This window comes from Chinchilla lanigera, unplaced genomic scaffold, assembly GCF_000276665.1.
Source record: "Chinchilla lanigera isolate Chin_1 unplaced genomic scaffold, ChiLan1.0 scaffold00046, whole genome shotgun sequence".
NCBI classification, from domain to species: domain Eukaryota; kingdom Metazoa; phylum Chordata; class Mammalia; order Rodentia; family Chinchillidae; genus Chinchilla; species Chinchilla lanigera.
The window spans coordinates 11,868,881-11,890,459 of record NW_004955447.1 but is presented as its reverse complement, the minus strand read 5'-3'; positions in this window follow the sequence as shown (position 1 = coordinate 11,890,459).

The following is a 21,579-nucleotide window of genomic DNA, read 5'->3' as shown; positions in this document are numbered from 1 at the left end:
GAGAGAGAGAGAGAGAGAGAGAGAGAGAGAGAGAGAGAGAGAGAAGAAGGGAGGGGGAGAAACTGCATTGTATAGGAGTTTAAGATAACTCTATGGTTTTCTTTTTTCTTACAAAAAGTACTAACAGCGACTTTTAAATTCTATCCTTATTTTCTAAAAGTTGTCATCTGACACAGTATAATATCCAACACATTTTTTAAACAAAATAGGCAGGGCTAAACTAAGTCTCACATGTCTATATACTTTAAAATAAATAAACACAAAGACAGTAAGCTAGCAAACACAATTTTGTAAGCCATTAAAATGGAAGAGAAATTAAATTAGGATGAAACTCTTCAGTGCCCACACCCCCAGCATAAAGACTCAACACTTACATGGTAAGCTCAACATAAAATATATGAATAAATGATTTTTTAACTTTATAGATTATATATCTATATATATTACTTGAAAGGTGGTAATATAGCTAACATTGGTTAATGCTTAAGAACTGTGAATCATATGAATAAAAATAGTAATGTTCATATAAGTGAAAGATGAATAAAGAAGCACTTTTGCTTATATAAAATGAAGAACTTACATGCAAATTTCAGACACACTGTACATAAAATACTTACTGAAATAAAACTTGTAGATAACTTCACTCGATAACATGTGTTATGTTTAATTAATATACTTACATATCATACTTGTTGATTTGCCAAAATTTTGAAGACCCAATTTGAAGTATATTTAGTACCTTAAACACTTATGTAAGATAAAAGTCAAGTTAGATAATGTGAACTGTTATTCAAATTATTACTTCATTATTTGCAGTTACTTAAATTTTCCAAGAACTAGTAAAATATTTTACAGATTTTTAATTAAATCAAATTGCTTAAAACTCAACAGAAAATTAACGAAACTTGATAAATTATAATAAAAACATAAAATAGCCCAGAGAATGTTATTATATATATATATACACACATATATATAAACAATAATGAGACATCTAAGTCCTGAGGAGAATTTAAAGTTGGGGAAAAAATTAAAAGTTTGGAAAAAAAGAAAGTACTGTTTATATTAGAATACTTGAGAGAACTTTGGGAAATTTTCTATTCCTAAAGCAGTTTTCATAGAGTATCAGATGGCGCCCTTGACAAAGACTGACATCTAAAATGTAAGTTATAGAGCAAGGAGAGTAATTCAAGTCCAATAAATCACCAAGACCATATGGTACATATCCACAAATTGTGAAGAGAAGAGTTTAAATTTCATCAATGCATGGCAAAAAAATAAAACAATATAAAACATAGACTTAATAATAGCATCTGCCTTTGAGATTGGAAGCTTCCTAATTTGATCCATAGAATACTTAGGAAAAAATCTGGAAGACAGTCAACCGAGGAATTCAATTTTACCCACATTAACCCGTGACTTGAGCAAGCTCAAGTATTTCTGCACTGTCTGTACCTTTCCTAGATGACTTTTATAGTAACATCTTCTGTCACTTCTCTTCCTGATGCTAGCTGTGCTTCCAAGTCCATGCTGCTTGACACCCTTGGATATTTTCACTTGTCAAGACCGGAACACGTTAATTAGTTCTGTTGCCTATTCATAAAATAAAATTTGCAAAACTCCCTCGTTCCACCCTCCCTCCCTCTCTGCCTTCGCCTCCCTATTCTTTTCCTCCCTCTCCTTCTTTCCCTCCCCCTCTTCCTCTCTGATGTAAATGCTTCTCATTTGCTTGCATTTTGTTGTTGGTGGTGGTGTTTATTACATGAAGACACATTGTACTATACTTGCTCTTAAGCTGAATTGATACTGCCTCATTTTGTTATTCAGCCACTGGTTCAGTCTGTGGAACTCCCATACTAGCTATTAAAAAAATCTGTTAATTTGCAATTTGGGAAAGGGAAAATTTAAAGAAATTTGTTTGTTCATTTTTTATTGACATATGCACAGAAAAAATATAGTATTAATAGTATGATAAGCTTGATAAATTTTAACACACACAGTCACTAATATGAGTTCTAGATGAATCATCATAAAAGGCAATGCTGTCCTCAAAAACTCTTGTTTGCCTTAGTACTTAGCAGTATTTACTCAAAAGTAATCAGTATTTTGAGCTCTACTATTGTCAGCTAGTGTTTTGATCTAGAAATTCAGATACATAAATCACACTGAGTATTGTCTAACTTCATTAGCTCCAAATGCTTAATTTATTGTATTTCTCAGTAGAATTGATTCTATTTTATAGTATGCCATATTTTATTTCTTCGCTGTTCTATTGATGGAAATTTGAGCTCTTTCCAGTTTCTCTCTCAAATCAATAAAAATATTTTTAGTCGTATCTTTTCAGAACATATGTACTCTTTTACATGATTGTAAACTTAAGTCTAAAATTATTAATCATAGAGTAACCACTTAAATTGGGTACATATTGCCAAACTGTACTACAAGATCCTGATGGATTAACGTGTAAGCAGCCACACGTGCGGGAGAGAACTCCTGCTTAACACGCTCAACAACATTTGTTATCACCAGTCTTTTCACCCTTAGCCACAAAGTGAACAGTGATATCTCACTGTGGAATTAGCTTGTATTTCACTGAGGAGTATTGCTGGTAACATTTTATGATGTTTATTGGATATTTGATAATATTCCAACAACAAATGTGTTTAAAGACTTTTGTTCACATAGAAAAATAAGGTGCTTTATATTTCTTTTATTCAATCTTTATTTATTCTGAAATTAAGGTCTGTGTTGGATTTATCATTCATGCATTTATCTGTGTGTACAGAATGTTACACATTTTACTTAAGTTCACTGAAGTTAATTGTGCATTACTTTTTGGGTTTTGTTTAAAAACTTTTGTCTTCATCAGGATCATGAGCGTGTGTTCCTATAGTGCGTTAATTCAAAAGCTTTGTTGTTTTCCATATCACAACTAGATTCATGACTTTTCATTGAATAATCTTGTTGTCTAATATTAAGAAAAGTGTAATATTCATATTGCTTCCAATAAAGGACAAGTTGTTCCTGTATCATTTATTGAAAATATCAGTCTTTCTCATTGAATTTCATGGACATTTTATAAATAAAAGTAAATGAACTTTCTGTAGTGTATATGTCTTCTATTACTTATCTTTTGACATAAAAAATTTAAGTTTATAGTTTAATGTCGATTGTGGCCTACCAGTGATTTCTAACTTGAAACAATGATAACTCACAGATTATTTTGCAAATGAAGCTCACACAGAATTACACACATGTACAAATGTACATTTACACACAAAGAATGAAAGAGAGCACTTAAAAGGGAAAATTTGCTGTATTCAGAAAGTGACTTGCTTGTTATATCAAGCATATGAAAGTAAAGCAAAATTTATTGCTTATGTAAAGTGATTTTTGAAAGCATGGTTCATATCATCAAACTCCAGTTGATCATGTTTTTTTTTCCTTTGTACAGTGACCCTGCATTTCACCATGACATCTGAGCTTCGACATATTGACAAACTCCCCAACTTTATCTCAAGTTGCCTTCTTATGGCTACTTTCTAAGTATGCTTTGTGCTGCTACATGGAATGAGTCTGGATAATTCATAATGAACAGACAATTATTTCTCAGATTTTTAGAGGGTGGGAAGTTTGAGACTGCTGATCCAGCATCAGCTGAGAGATTCCTTGCTGTTTTATCTCGTGAAGGAGGAGCAAAGAGAGTGGAAGAGAGATGCAAAAAGAGCAAATCTCATCCTTTTCTAAGGAACGCATTCACTCGTGATAAACCAAATCCTTGATTACAGCATTAACCCCTTCATGGTGTAATCACCTCTTCAGAAACCTGCTTCTTCACAGGTCAAATGTCAGCTGAATTTCCACATGAGTCCAGGAGGGGACATTCAGTCCACAGTCTTTCGCACTGCTATGCCAGTGCTACCTTGCATTTCCCCAGTAGCTTATGCATTTCAGCACTTCAAATTTATATTTCACCTGGGATTGTAATTTCGAGACTGTTCCTCTGCTGAATCCCTTTCATCATGTTAGTCTCCTGGCCCATTTAGAGGCCTTGAATCATGAAATTAAAAGTGACCCATATTAGCCTTCTAGTATGGCTTCTACTACTAGCCATAGTAGCCCTGTTCAAACTCCCCTACCCAAGTCACTTTCTACTACTTTGAAACTTTGATCAAAGTATTTCTGAAAGTGTGAAAAGATCTTCATTATGTATTTCTTTTCAACTTATTTGTGTACTTATTATTTGCTGCTTGTATTTTATTTCCTTATGTGTTTGTTTATAATTTTCAAGTTAGTTTTATTTTAGTATATAAATATTTCTTGTCTAGTTATTAAGATTTTCTAACCATTCAGGCTTAATAAAAGATAAATACAGACTATAACTCATTGAATACTATCCAACTGGCTCTGACATGTTTTTAATCATTTTAGGTTTAGACTGATTATGCAGAAATTTTTGGAGTCTTCCTTACCAAAACAGCTGACATTGTTCGAAATAATAAAGAAAAATACCAGTACAGAATGTTTAGATATTGTAGAAATGACAGCAAACATATAATATCTTGAGTGTTTTCTTCTGTTTTGGTTTACATTTTGAGCCAAGTGTGTGCATGTATGCACAAATACTTGTGCTTGTGTACTTTTCTCCTTAAATGAGGATAGATTTCTTGGGAACAGGTAGTCCTTTTAGAAATTGTTCAGTAAACAGTTATTTAAGTTATAAGTCAAATAATATTTCAATTTTAAGTGAGTTCTGATCAGTGTGAAAAATATGAATATGACTTTACATGTTTCTTTCACATTATAGGTTCACAAGTAAAAAATAAATATGAAATCTGTATAATTATTACTGATCTCTCCGCATCACTGCTTTTTTTCTACTATGAAATAATAATGTGCTGATTCTTCAATAATTTTTAGAGATCTCAGCTAGGTTTATTTTAATTCTTATCATTAGACACATTGGAATGTTCCAGCTTTGTCTTGAAGATATAGAATGAAATCCTTAAAGAGAGGAAAGGCAGAACTGCGTTGTAAGGAACTCATTAACAGGATGAACACGGGAAAGCCTGTCATAACACCCTTCTCTATAAATATAGGGTATTAGTCCTTCTCATTTCAGGCAATCACTGCCTTACCACTCTATGCCTTTATGCATTCAAAATTAATAACAATATACACCAACGACTAAGATGAATTCTGACTTTAGATCAGCAGAAGCAACCCTGTGTCTTTCAGTTGTCTTTGGAGGGAGGAGGCTGGTGTCCTTCTGATCAGGGTGGCTGCTTCGGGTGGGGAATGCAAATATTCAGTTGTGAACAACTGTAGATGTTCCCCTGCTAAAGTTTTAGGAATATGTTTAGAGTCAGTGACAAAAGGGACACATTGTCAGCAATGCTGGCAGATTTCCTAGCAGCTTTTCTAACAGCGATTGGAATAGATCAATTACGTCCTCAGTGGTTTCTCTGCAGACAGGGAAACTGAGGAGCCTCCGGCCATAACAGCAGATAACACAGCCAGCCGAAAAGTGAGAGTACCATATGGAATTGTCTAGGGGGAAAAATTGAGAGAGACAGCCATTTGTAATAGTGTAAAGGTAATAAAGAACTGAAAAGTAGCGACAACTACAATGTAGGAAACAAAAACCTCTACTTCCTGTGCCTTCAATATGATTATCAGTATCAACAGAAGTCCTTGGCCAGGGGCTGAGGGACTGTTTCCCAGAGGTGATGAGACACGCAGGACACATCAGGGGCAAAGAGTCATTTTAAAACATAAGATTGTTATTTTATTATTTTATTATTTACTTAAAATCAAGAAATAAGATTTTTAAAAACTATTTCAGAGCTAACTTCCTGAGGAACAAGAGTAAAAATTGGGAAAATGATTTCTAGTGGCATAGTTCAGAGTTCCTCTCATAAGAGGGAGCCTGTAGGGAAACTGAAAGGCTTTTGTATGATTTTTAAGCCATGAATCATGAATACTATACATGTTGTGTTTCCCTTGTTGTGCCTTGTTTTCTTGAATCCATATTGTGAAACGCCTGTGTAAGGCAACTCATTTTGAATTGTGAAAGAAGTGTAACTAATTCATTTTGATTCTTTTTTATATGTTAAATAAATACTCCAGTGATCTTGTTTGAAAACAATTTCTCAGTTGCAGGTCCACTGAGACCGAAATCTCTAAGTTGAGCCTGTTCCATTAAAACCTAAAGATTTAATAAACTTCAGTAACCTGATCAATATCTTCTTTTAGGTCATGAGGTCCCTTTTTGACTCTTGGGAACCACAGTGTAATTTAAATATAAAGGAAAGAAAAATCTACTACTTGCTAGAGAGTGGATATCACGAATGAATCTCACATAGTTAATCCCTGGAATTTGCAAATCTCTGTTAGGAAGTTGCTTTAAAAATTGTGATTGGGGGATTAATCACAATTTTAAAATGAGTAGTTCATCTAAAAATGAATAACAAATTTAAAAATGAGTAGTTCTAGGAAATGTAGTAGTTCTACCCTTAAAAATGAGTAGTTCTCAGAAAAAAGTAAAAACATAACATGATAATAAAAAGATTTTCATCTTGCTTTGATTTCTTCCGTTAGCCTGCAGCTAGGAAATCAGACACAGTTCACCCTATGCGTTCTTTAGGTAATCATGCTGCAGATTCCCTGGTGTAAATAGGTGTGACATGTGCATAAAACACATGTGTGTTTTCTGGTGCACTTTAAATGATCTCTAAACTATTTAAATACATAAAATGTCAATGTTATGTACATATTTGTTATACTATATTACTTGGGAAAGAATGTTAAGGAAATTGTCTGTACATGCCAGTAAAATACTTTTGATCTTTGGTAGATTGACTCCTTGGTTACAGAACAAGCAGCTATGAGGAGTCCACTGTGTTGTGAAAACTCACGCACAGCTGTCTTGAAAGTTATCTTTCTCTAAACACATATTTGATTCTTTCTAACTGGGTTGCTTTCAGTGAAAGACAGTAGAATAAATTTAAAAATGTATTATCTCGGATACATGTTATTCAGCTTTTATTAACAAAACAGATGATATCTTAACCTCTCTATGTCACTACACATCTGAACAGTAATATATTACCTCACTGATATTAATTTGTTGTAAAGATATAGAACAGAAGTTGTTATGGTTGATACATTGTGTTAACTTGGGGAGTCTAGAGCTTTGGCTAAGTGACTCAGCAGGGAGCCAGGGTGCTTACTTTGAGCCTGTGGAAGAGGAGGGCATGGAGATTATGTGGGAGCTACATGCCCCCTGGGTGTGGGTACCCTGTTTACAGTGTAAGGGAGGGAAAGAGGCTGCTTGCTGCTGTTCCTCCCTTTTGCTCTTGATTTCTTGTGTTCTACTGCCATGAACATTTGCCCTCTGCCATGTGCCACTGTGCCTTGGAGCCAGCCAAGTATGGACTGAAACCTCCACAAACTGTAAGCTAAATAAACCTTTCCTTCCTAACTTTTGGGTGTTGGGTATTTTGTCTCAGCAACAAGAGAAAAGTAGCGAAGACAGAAGTGAAAAAGAGATAACAAATCAGTGGATGTTTAGTCTGTGAATTTATTTATGGTTTAAATAGTTCCTGTATACAATAAACCATTGAATTTTGTTTCTTAGTCCATCCTGACAATTACTGTCTTTTGACTGGGAAATTGAGACCATTCACATTGAGAATTATCACTGATAGTTTCTGGCATATTTCTGTCATCACCTTATTTTCCTGGTGCTGACTCCTTTTCTTTCTCTTCTACTTAACTGCTCCACCCACCTAATGTATTCATTCGATTAGACTGTTGTCACTGTTAGCTTCATTACCTCTCTCTAGGCTATCCTTGAGCAGTCCCTGGTCCCTGAGTTGGTGTGGTGGTCATGAATTTCTTCAGGTGCTGTTTATCATGGAAATATCTTTTTCTCCATAAATTTAAAATAAGTTTTGAAGGACATATAGCTCTGTTTTGGAAATTTATTTCTTTTAAGGATTGAAATTGTTCACTCCAAACTCTCATGACTTTTAAATTTTATGTTGAGAGGTCTGCTGTAATTCTAGTTAGGTTTTCCTTTATAACAGATGCATTGGTCTTCTCTACCAGACTATAAGATTTTGTTCTAGTGTTGCGATCTTACACTGGATGTGTCATACAGAGGTTCTTTTCTGACCAAGCGTAGTTGGGATTCTATGTCTCACTTGTCTGTATGTCAAATTCTTCTCTTTGGAAAATTTTCTGTTATTATTTCAGTGAAGAGTTTTTTTCATGCTATTTCTGCTATCTTATGATTTTTCACTAATTCCCATTAATCTTAGGTGTGGCTTCTTTGAGTCATTTTGTCACAGAAAATGTCCACCCCCCGCAGCTAACTGTAAGTACACTTTCACTTACGAGTTGCCCAGCTAACTGTCCCTCTTCTATTTCTGGTTGCTTCTGTCTCCTAGAAATTGCTGTTCACTATGATTCAGAGTGTAAGAACCAATCTCCAGCTGAAAAGCCATTCCACCTCTGTACTTCGCGCTTGTTTATCTCATACAAGCCTGATAGCACCAGGGATCAGGGCCTGATATGTTGGGAATTATCCTGGTCAGTGCCCCTTGCTATGAATAAATTGGCCTCCAAATCCTGGGTCATTTCTATGTTTCTGTTTGCCATTGCAAGCTAGTAATTTTGGATCTATTTCTCATGTTCTCTTACACTTTTTAAGGTATCTATCATGAACTGCTCACTGAAAATATTCCTGCCTTCTAATTCTTACCATGTGTCTTCATACTGGCCATTTCTGTTGCCCACATATCCAGTAGAACATTGAATCTTCTGAATTTCTCTCTGGTGCCATGTTATTAATTCTAATTATTTTCTATGCGGATCATTTGTTTTTTGCATCATTTTGTTTAGCTCAGCTTGGTTTTCCTTAGCTTCTTCTGTGGACTTGTATGTTGATCATTTTATTAGGCCCATTTTTCTTAGTTATGTGTTCTATGAAAATTCCAAGGACAGTGTTCATCTGTTTTGCCACCTCTTCTGTTATAATTCTGAATAATTAAGTTGCCTAGTTTTGATTTCCTCCCCTTCAGAAGCCCGTAAATCAATTTGGGGAAAGCTGAGATTTTTGGAGGCATTTTGTTCCCTCGTTCGCTAATTCTTCAAACTGGTTTACTTATTGGTTTGATTTGTCCAGAGGCTTCAGGGATGATTATAGTGGAAATCTTTGTTGCTAGTATGGGGCCCTCACTAGTTAATGTCTACATTTCATCAACACCCTTTTGCCTCTGTACCAGGATCCAACTACCTTTGCTAGGTTTGGAGGGAAGATGGAACAAGCCACGAAGCCAACCAGGTTCCAAGAGCCCTCATGGGACAGAGATCTCAATGAAAGGAGCTGCAGACAAGAAATCCACAGCTTATGCCCTTTGGAATAGTCCCTACTCTTCCAGAGTAGCTGTCTGCCATGTCTGTGGTCTCTCTTTCTTGACCCTCTCTCTGCTTCAAATACATTGTCTTCTTTTATTTTAAACTGCTTCTTTCGTTCTTTTACTTGTGCTGGGTTTAAGATCAGAAGGAGCTGCATGTTCCAGCAGAGCCGTGGCTTGCTGTCTACTGCTGGACGTTACAGTGTGGCATAGCATGGCATGGTACAACTCTCTGCAGAAGTTACAACATGCTATTGCCAATCATAATTTTTTGAACAACCTCCATAACATTATATAAAATATCTTTAATAATGTACAACTCCATAAGCAGTTTGTACAAAAGCTTTCATTTTACCACATCTCCTCACACATATAAAAGTAAAAACATTTTATAATAGTTATATTAAGAACCCAAGGGCCTACCTAAATTATGTTTTTTCTTGGTATGATACTAATAATCAATAATGTTGAACGTGTTTTGTGTGTGTTTTTTAAATTTGTAAGTGGTATTTTGGAAAAATATTTATTCAGAGCCTATTTTATATGCAAAAAAAACATGAAAAGGAAAATTAAAGCCTGGAAAGGTAAGTCAGACACAAATTTTTTAAAAATTACTTGCAGGGCCATTGTCACTATGTAAAATAAATCTGAATTTACTAAATGTTAAATTCCTTCATTTGCTCATATAATTAAAGACAACATAGACCTTAAATGAAAAATACTCTTTATAATTATAATACTTTTACACTTTCAATTTGTACTTTTCTTAGTGTCTGGATACTTAATTGTCTCATTTCATTACTAGTAACTGCCTGAAACATTCTGTGTGTAGAAGGATCAATTCCAAACATTCTAAAGGAAAAATTTTCAGTGTTTTATACTCATGTACAGCAATCTAGGACCTATGTATAAAACTTACAGTGCAGTAGACAAGAAAATGACTGAAAATACAATACATAGTAGAAACATAGTCTGTATAATCTAAAAATTTCCATGGCAAACATTACATTTACTTGTGTTGATGCTGTCTTAATCTTTTAACACCTGTGTTTCTTTAACAATGTCTAAAGCTATTGCAAAGTTTGACTGAGTGGTGTCCTGCTAAAGCACCCTATGGAGCATCCCTTGTAATAGCCCGGTGGTGGTAGAGGGTTTCTTTCAGTTATTCAGATCCTGGAGGCTTGAATCTCAGCAGGAGGATTCATCCTTTATCTTTCCAATGGGAAAGCACCATATACTGATTTTGCACTGATCTTCTGAATGAGTTAAAAGAGCTTTATTTCTATTAACATTCACATTTTTAGCTAGATTTTTAATGCTATAGGGCACTACATTTCAAAGCATATTTCTTTCTTTTTTATTTGGTCTTTTTAAGACAGGGTCTTACTATGCAGTTCAGGCTGGTCTTGAACTCACTTTGTAGCCCAGGCTGACCTCGAACTCACAATGATCCTTTTGCCTCAGCCTCCCAAGTGCTGGGATTATAGGCATGTACCACTATGCCCAACTAGAAGCATATTTCTAAGCATATCAGAATAGAACTGAAATTCCAAAACAAAACATGCACCAACTTCACTGGTAGACTTTTCAGTGCAAGCAAAATTGTCCCCAGTTCAAATCAAGTTTAAGGTTTTTTGTACCTGTAATTTAAATCCTGCGTTCCTCACACCTTATGGGAGGCTTCACAGAGTAACTAGGAATAGAAAATTTGTTTTCTTCTGGAAAATCTGCTCTCTACCCCAGGGATACTCTTTAAACATATGGCTTCAGATAAATAGAGTGTACCACTAATTTCATTCTCAAAGTTAGAGTAAACTGGGCTTAAGTAAAATTGTGGGGCTATGGATGTAGCTCTGTGTGGAGCATTTGTGTAGTATGCCTAAGGCTTACTAGTTTTGATCCTAATCATGGGGAAAAATGTGTATATCTCTCAGTGGTGATACATACATACACATGCATACACATGAACTCAGATATTCACATACTCAGAACACGAGCAGCCTCACTGAGCTACTACCTCATATTCAGTCCATTATTCTTTTAAAATATTGGTCTGTGGATTAGAATTTCTAAGTATTGTAAGTTTCAGGTTCAGACCATTATGTTTTAATATTAGAGATTTTAATAGATTGCTAATTTTGAATGTAATAATTACTAGCAATCCTGTTAAAAGTCTCTTAGCAAATCAGAAATCTCAAATATGAAACAATTTGATGAACTTCAAACAGTAACAACTTATGTACATTACATAAAATTTTGGAAACAGTTTCTTCTTAGAGCTAAGCCTCTTAGTATGGCCCATTTCACATTTCATATTTTACATTCATTTGACAGAATATTTAAATATTCTCCATTTATTTCAAATATTTTATAAATAGGGGGATTCTTTACCTCCAGAAGGTCATTGTGAAAGGTAAGAACAACTACTAAATGCTCTGGCAATGTTGCTGAGTATTTCTTTTTCTGCTTCTTTATACACAGATGAAGTAAAAATTTAAAGTGCCTCTAAATGTCTTCAATCACCTTCACATTAAAATTTCAGACCAGCATATGTTATAAAAATAATATCACTCATGTATTCCTTTTAAAAGTTGCAAATTGATATCTGGATTCTAAAGAAGTCAAAGGCATAGAAATAAAGAATGGTTAGAATGGTGCTTGCCAGGTTTGAAGGAAAATGGAGAAATTTTGGTCAAAGGGTAAAACTTTCAGTTAAAAGATGAATAAGTGCTGGAGAGCAACATATGGTGGCTACATTTAATAATGTATTATACACTCAAGATCTACTGAAAGACTAGTTTAGAGTTCTAAGTGTTATTGTGAAAGATGTGTTTCCTTTATTTCTCTCTCAATGAATTTATTTGTATACAGGAATGTTACTGATTTCTGAGTGATGATTTTGTATCCAGCCACATAACTTAATTTGGTTATTAATTCTAGAGGTATTTTGGTGGAGTTTTGGGGGTCTTCTATGTAGAGTATCATGTTATCTTTGAATGATGATAATTTCACTTCTTCCTTTCCTACCTTTCTTCCTTTTGTTTTGCTCTCTTGCCTAATTGCTGTGGTTAATGTTTCTAGAACTATATTGAAAAGGAGTGGTCATACTGGATCTACTTGTCTTGTCCTTGACTTTAGAGTGAAAGTTTCCAGTTTCTGACCATTTAGTATGATGTTGGCCTCTGGTTTGTCATAGATGTCCTTTATCACATTGAAATGAAAGCCTATTACAATTTTCTGTAGGGTTTTTACCACAAATGAGTGTTGGACTTGGTCCAATGGGTTTTATGCACCTAATGAGATTTTCATATGGTTTCCGTCCTTGGCTCTGTTGATATGGTGTATTACATTTATTGATTTGTATATATTGAACCATCTCTGCATTGCTGGGATGAATCTCACTTGGTCATGGTGTATAATCTTCTTAATGATTTGCTGCATTCTGTTTGCCAGTGTGTTACAAGGAGTTTTGTGTCTCTGTTCATTAGGGAGATTACATGTAGTTCTCTTTTTTGGTTGGACCATTCTCTAGTTTTGCTATCAGTGTAATGCCTGCCTCCAGGAGAGAGTCTGAGGAGTACAGACATTAGATCTTCTCTAAATTTCTTGTAGAATTCAGGGGTGAATCCATTAGGTCCTGGGTTTTTCTTTATTAATAAGTTTTTAATTACATTTTCAATTTCATTGACTGATATTGGCCTATTTAGAATTTGTATATCTTCTTGATTCAGCTTTGGTCCTTTATATATATATCCAGGAATCTGTTCATTTTTTTTCTGTGTTTTTCAACTTAATATGGTATAGTTTCTGAAATTAAGCATTGACGACCTTCTGGATTTCTGCAGGATCTTTTGTGGATTCATCCTTTTCATTTTTAACTGTACCTTTTGCCTATCACAATAGTATAAAAAATGAAATACTTAGGACTCAAACTAATGAAGGAAGTAAAATATCTTCACATTAAAAACTACGGTACACAGAAAAAGGAGATCAAAGAGGACATCAGAAAATGGAAGAACTAACATAGTGAAAATGGCCATACTCCCAAAATTGTTACACAGATTTAATGCAATCCTGACCAAAATACCAACAGCATACTTTATAGATTTACACAAAGCATTCTTAAAATTCATTCAGTACCAGAAGAGACCTAGAATAGTAAAACTGATTATAGGTAACAAAAACAAGGCAAAGGTCATCAAAATCCCTGCCTTAAAATTTTACAACTAGCCACAAAGTTTGTAATAGCTAAGCCTTGGAAACAGTTTAGATATCCATCAATCAATGAATGGATAAAGAAGATTTTTTTATTACAATGGAGTACTACTCAGCCAGAAAGGAAGATGTACTTGAGACATTTTTAGGTAAATGGATATAATTTGAGATCATACTCATAATTGAAATAAATCAGACACATACATATAAATACTGCACTGTTTCTCTGGTATAAGAAACCAAAAGTGTAGATAAGGACCACATATTACATACTGCAATACATTTTACAATATGTAATACATATTATAAAATAAGGAAGAAAATGTTCAAATGGGAAGGGGATTTAGAGAGGTGGAGGGGAAAAGAAAGGAAGGGAAAAGAGAAAAGGAGAAAAGAAGGAAAGAATGGAAACAAAATTTTTGTAAATAAGGAGGAGACAAAAGATTGAAGGGAGAGAGGAAAATGGGAAAAGAAAGAATCAAGATATATCATATAAAGTTACAAATCCCCTATGATTACATGATCATTATGTATATCTAAAATGTACCAATAACACTAATTAATTTTAAAAAGTTTTCACTACCTACAGCATAGAAAGGTAGCAGTGTTTAGTGATAGGTTAATTAGTTTAAGGGTGGTCACCATTTCACAATGTACACATATGTCATCCAATTATCACCTTAAATATACATATTTTAAATTTGTAAATAATACCTCAAGAAAGTTGTGAAGAAAACTTGCAATGTGTTTTCAGATAAAACATCTATATTCCCAAAGGGGAAAGTCAATTTATAGTCTTACTATTATAAATGGAATTTTAAAAAATTTTAGAAATTATATATTATAAATGTTGTATATATGGAAATGACATTTCGCAAAAACATTTGTGAGCAAATGTAATTATTTAAAGTACTTCAAAATTAATTAATATCAAGCAATTAAATAGCTCATCAATTAGTGCTCAAAATAAGTAAAAATATTTTTACATTCTCAGGATTCTCCCACATAATTAGAGAATGGACTAATTTGACTCTTAGAAGTCACATACAGGTCAAGAAAACAAAATACTCACTTAGGTCATTCAGAGAAGGAGCCCTGTTGGTATGAATGATGCCACTGTCTGGGAAATTCAAAGACCTTATTAGAAAGACTGACCATAAATTGTCTTGGAGAGTCAGAATATGTCTGAGAGCAACTGGGAACAGTATTACTATTGCTTAAAAGCACCCCAGTCAGATCTTATATTGTGATCTTATACTTTTTCCTGCAAAAAATCTATTATTGTTCTTTTCTCATTATTTCTCATGCCAGCTATTGTAGTACACTGTTTCCTTGCTATTGAACATTTCCACAAATAATTAGTCTTTTCTCTCTTTCTTCCAGTAAATAAAATTGCCATGAAGAATATACCACTTACGATGAGGTTAATAACACTCCTTGTCAACATGCAATTATTGCTTGGTGCTCCAAGTCTAGCAACAAACATGCTCTGTGCTAGTGGAAGAAGGCAAGGATTCCTTACGCTTCTTAGTATAATATATGAATATCTGCATGCTGGTGTTCTTCTTCATTATAGCAGCAGTGGTACAATGTTCATACAATAATTGTCAGTACTGATGCTTCATTGTTCATAGGCAAAAGCTTTACAGAAACTTTTAATTAATAAAATACTGTATAATACTGTAGTATCTGAATAAGATATAGTAAGGGTTGTGAACAATTGTTTTAAAGGTGTAAATCCAGAAGGAAATTTCATCCTTAGAGAAAATATGTTTCCTACATATTATAATAGCAGAAAAGAGAGAGCCGCAGCCTCTCGGTGATGTGGTGCTATGGAATATGAAGACCCTGTTTCTCATGAATGATCCAAAAAGTTTTCCACCTTGGACCCTGCCTTCTGCTTTCATCTATTCTCCCATCTAGTCGTAGACTTTGTTCTCCTTTGAGGAATCACCTTTCATCCACCTTCTGGCCATGTGGTCTTAGGAAGAGTCTCTCTCCCTTCCTCCTATTCCAGTTTCTGGCTCTAACAATAAATCTATGACCAAGGAAAGCCAAGAATAGGCTGTGTTCCTGGGGCATCATCACTGTTTGGAAATGAGCACCTGAACCAAATCAAACCATAAGACCCACTTCGATCTCTTGGAAAAGCAAACAGCCTGTCACTACTGAGAACATCATCTGCAACTTCTAATGTCCGTCAAATTGACAGATCTCTCCTAAGAATGAGAATAATTTAGGAAAAAAATAGACACCAAGATAAAGAGATTTAGTTGGCTGCTACTGCTAATTTGCAGTCAGACATCACTAAAGAAAACATCACTGTTTTTGCTCAGATACATAAAGAATGACTTATTCCTTTTCACTGTTTGATCCCTCAAGATTTTATTTAACTTTTTGCTAAAACATGAAATTTTTTCTCAGTAATCAAGATTCTAGATTATAACCTAGGCCAGACTAATACTGCATCAGAAAGGCAGGAGGTGGGATGAGCTTTCAAAATTCAGACAAATTTGAAATATAATCTAGTTCAGGGAAAAAGTATAAACAAAAAAATGATACAAAGAGATAGGCATATCTTACACATAGCATAGAGAAAGGGGGTATCTAGTGAAAACCATTCTGCACAGAGGAGTGGAGGGCAAGACTATACAGACTCTTCAGTGTCAGAACCAGAAGTTAGAATTTCATTCTGCAGGCAAAAATCTGTCATGGGTGATTTCAGACAGAGTAGCAGAATGACATGATCAACCCTGAAATTCTGAAAAATTATGCCACAGCATTTTACAAGATGGATTTAGAGAAGAAGTTCTAGAGGAGGAGATTCAGGGAGCTATGGCTGACACAGAGGAATAAAGGACACTTGTGAAAGAAGAACCAATAAGAAAGAAAATAGAAGTGAATGGAAAAAAATTTTATCATGATTTCTTTTTTTTGTTTTGTTTTTTTTTCTGGTGCCGGGAATCGAATTCATTACCTTGTGCTTGCCAGGCAGGTTCTGTGCCGCTGAGCTAAATCCCCAGCCCTGGCATAATTTCTTTTGTTAAAGAAAATGTATGATCCAGCATCCCTTTTTACTTAATGTGGTCATAAATCATATGTAGATCATGAATAGATTAACATCAGTAGAAACTACTATGTAAAAGCATGAAATAGAGGGTTTATTTATAATAAACATAATCAGAATCTACCAGAGACATCTAATATTAAATGGAGAGAGTAATGCAGTGAAAATCAAATTAGCTATAGTAATGGTGTTGTTTGCATGTATGTTAAATTTTCAGAATGATAATACCATTACAAATGCTTCAAAGTCTATTGCACAGACTATAAAATGTCATTTGAAATGATATCTTTCTGTCAGAATTTTTGGTGGAAATTTTGGCTTAGGAATATTTGCAATTTTTTGCATTGTGGTGAGCTCATTACTCAGTTCTAATTCATTGAAATTACAACTGTGTTAATATCAGGGTAAGCACATTTAGAAAGTAATGTGATAACAATATTCCTGGACAAAATTAGCTTAAATTAATGAAATGGTAATAGAAAAAATAAACAACAAGCATGGGGTACATGCAAATCATAATAAAAATTGAGTAGACCTTTCAGATGACTTGCTACCAATTTAAAAAGCTGTCATTATGATGACTTTCTGGTAGATGAAAGAGATATTTAGTCAGCTGGGTAAAATAACTTTATGTGGTCATGATAAATGAGTGACGAAGGCTCCTACTTAAAAGGAGGAAAGGCTTTGTCATTCTGAACTGTGAAGACAAACATAAATGATTATTGGAAGTTTTCAATGAAACTGGTATGAAAGAAGAACTAATTATGAACTGTAAATATATTAACAATAGTAGTGTCTACCAGGTGTATATTGTGAGCTTTTGAATAGCTACTAAAATAAATAGATAAATTGATAAATATTTCATAAGACTATAAAGATGATAAATGTGAAATCAAAAATATTTCTCAAATAAATAAATGTAAGTATAATAGCTGTATTAGCATTCTCTAGGGAAATATATATATATATATATATATATATATATTCAGAGGGGAGAAAGAGAGAGGGAGAGAGACAGACAGAGAGACTGAGAGGACAGGGAGAAAGAGAGACAGACAGACAGAGACAGACAGAGACAGACGTGCAGAGGGTCTTCTCATAAGAATGCAGATCCCAGTTCACCCCAAACCCCAGTGAGTCAGTAGGTTAGAGGCCGATAGGATTCAGTGATGTGGTTCCTTCCTGGAGGCCAGCAGGCTTAAGACTCAGGGTGCTTCAGTTCCTGTCAGCGCAGGAAAGAGCCGATTAATTACAAGGTAGTTAGGGAAGAGAAACTTTCCACCTCTTTGGAAAAAGGTCAGTGTTTTTTGTTTAATTCTCACCTTCACTTAATTAAATGAAACTCACCAAAGGAGGGCAAACAGCATTACTCAGGCTATAAATATAAAGTTAATCTCATCTGAAAAGTCTCTCATAGTTACATCCAGCATAGCATTTGACCATATATCTGGTCACTCTGTCCCAGTCAAGTTGAAACATAAAATTAACCATCACCATTAAAAAAAAAAAAAAACAAAACTAATGAAATACATGGAAAACATAGTAACATGATAAATTCCAATCATAAAATGTGCTTTAACACAATTAGTTAAACATTACAACTAAAGGAAAAGAGATTAATAAGGAGAAAAATTAAACAATGTGACATTAAGAAGAGACATGCATAAAAAATCAGGCAAAGGTGAATTAAAAGTAAAAATGTTACCACAAAACACTGCAGAAATATTGACAGTTATATTGACATCATAACACAGCCTTCCGAGTATGCAGTATTACCAGAGATAATGAAAGGCTTTCACAGCAATCATCAAAATAACATTAAAATCACATTACAAATCTAGTGGTATATGAAACTAATATCAGAACTTTAAAAAGATACATGAAACAGCTAATAGAACTAAAATGACAAGTAATGCACAATTACACAGAAATATATTTCAAAGAACAAAGGGAAATGAATAAAAATAGAAAGTTTAAAAAAAATTGAAATATTTATAGATAACAGTAAGAATCAATTGTACAACATATTTTATAGTAAAACAGGAGTGGTCAACAAGATTAAATAAAACCGGGATGCAAAACAAGTTTTAATAAATGTAGAAGAAATGAAGTCACCCAGAGGCTGTGCTGTAGTGTTAGTAGATGTGGATGATCTGGTATTTTTTGGTGTTAAGATTCTAGTGTACCTTCTTTTAACCAATGTAAGTCGACCTTCAAATAACATACACCAGTTCCCATGTGGTGCAGATACTGTTTCAGAGGGTTCAGTCCATACTCAGCAGGCTGCAAGATAGGAAGGTTATAGTGGAAGAGACTGGCTGAGTACAGCTGCTCATGTCGTGGTGGTGAGGAGACAGAGACAGGAGGAAGGGATTCAGGGATCAGGGATGGAGATTCTTTCCAGATCCCTCCGCCCCCATGACTGGGCGCTAACCAGGTCTGAGAGCACACTCAGCTGCTGAATGCAGGAGTGGACGAACCGTGGATGAGTTCAGTGCCTCTGTGACACAGTCTCCTTCTTAAACCCCTGCCTCCAACGTTGTGAGCATTTTGGCTGACACGCTAGATCTAACCTACAACAGTCCTACTCACGGGCACTTCTGTATTGTGCCTTATAAGAACATATCCTTGCACATTAATTACTTTCATTTGGAATTGTCCGTTCCATTTGGAAAACTCCTGATAATTCTTACATGTCAGACTGTCTGCCACTTAACCAACGTGTATTGAGTACTGCACTTCCTTCTCACCATCACATTGTGTTCTATTGGAAAATAATTACAAACTACATGTTTTCTGCTACCAGTTAATGATCTAGCAAACTCCACAGACTGAATATAATGCTTGTGTTCAAATATCTGCTTTACCTCCAGCTTATAATTCCATGTAGTTCTAAAAATTTAACCACGTTTAAAAAAATCTGTGATTCTTTATCTGTGCATATGTTACTGGTGCAAAAGAGATCCATTTCCATTGAGCCTTTCACTAAGATAGTCACCAGTGATAACGAACATGATTCACTAGTGCTCACCAGAAAATGTTGCTTTCGGATACTTGAAAAAATGTGAAAATCTGAAAACTGTAATCTTAGAAACATTTGGAATTAAACGAAGTCTGGCATTTTCTGTGCTCAGACAGACATGCCTATGCCTCACACAGTACCATGCCATCACATTCTGACAGCAGCTTGCATTCCTGCGGTCCTTTTCTTGTGTCACCATCTACCACAGGCATGGCGGTCACCTCTCTTCTGTCTGCAGCTACCATTTCCTTGAGGCTCCATACCTACAAAGCAGTATGATGTATTGAATGGTTCAACAGTCTCTACCCACACTTTGAATTGATTCCATGAGAGGAAATCAAAGCTAGCTTTTGTGACTGATCTAGCAACAGTTTTTCATGAATCTACTCTTAGGGGGGCTATAGCCTATAAGAAACAGATATTCCCAAAAATTTAGTTGAATTGGTAACTGTATTTATAAGGTGACCAGAATATAAACCAGTGAGAAAAGTAGTGATGTTTGGGAGCATAAAAATAACCAGTAGGTTGAGGTAGAGAAAAATGTTTGAAATAGTCACAGAAATTCAGATAAATAAAGGCAATGCTATAGATGGAGAACATGGAAGTTTACATTCCACACTGGATAAATACGCATTAAAAGGGTAGAGGTCAAAGCAACCTTGTGATAACTGGGTAAATAAGACAGCACAAAAAATATTGCAATGAGAATAGACCAAGTATGTTTTGTGGAAGATTGAACTTTTTAGTCACTTAGAAGCCACTAGTGCTAACGTACAACTAAGTGTGTTGGCAAGACATACTAAGGAAGCTCACCCATATTATAATTTTATCCATTAGAAATGTATTGGCTCTGACATTAAACTCTGGGAAATCATCAGTGAAGAAGGCAGGCCATATATTAATGAGCACATGATATTTTTAAACTTAAAAATGAATGTTCAATAGCTACTTATTAAATAGACTAATTGCATGAAATAGTAGTCTAACCCTAATGTGAAATGGCTGTTATGAACACAGTAAGGAAAATCTAAACTAGTGCTGATAAAGTTCTTATTCTGCATTTTCATTTTCCTTAGTTGGACATTCCACTACCTTACAGAACAATACACTGTCCATAATGACCTACATAAATTTCTTCAGTCAACCAGCCTATACATTTGTCAATATTTGTTATAATCTTGTCATAGCTTTCTGTTTTCTTTTACTTCTTCTCCACCTTGTTTCTTTATGGGAAAATTTTTAATTCATTTTCTTTATGTAACGTGTTACATACTTACATCTTCCTACACAATTTATTCTGACTGCACTGATTAGAATTACTCAATATTTATAAGATTAATTGCTTTGAAAAATTAATTTCATTGTTTTTGTATTATTTGAGAATTTATTTTCCATTCATTTTGTTACCAAACTTTGTAAGAATGTTATTCTCTCATAATTTATGCTATCCATATTGCTAACACTTTTGTGTACTCCAATTACAAAACAGATGGAGGTATTACAAGGTTTTATTCACTCTTCTATTTAAATTTGTATTCTGAAGTAGCCAATCATCCATGATGACTAAAACTACTATCTCAAAAGTCTATCTCCAAACACCTCTCACAATTTATTTATTTGCCCATCCAGTAATTCCTGAGTGAAGGGCTCCTAGTCATATTTGTGTAGTTGAAATGCAGTGACAGTTTGTGTCCTGCACAGTGCAGCGCGGTACCATAAAGCATGCACACCTGGCTATTTGCTGAAAAGAATTCAGCAGAAGAGCAATGCTTCAGGTAATCATACAGAAAAAAATACAAACTATTCATGAGAAATGAAGGGAAGGAGGCATGGAGGGAAAGAAAAAAGGAAAG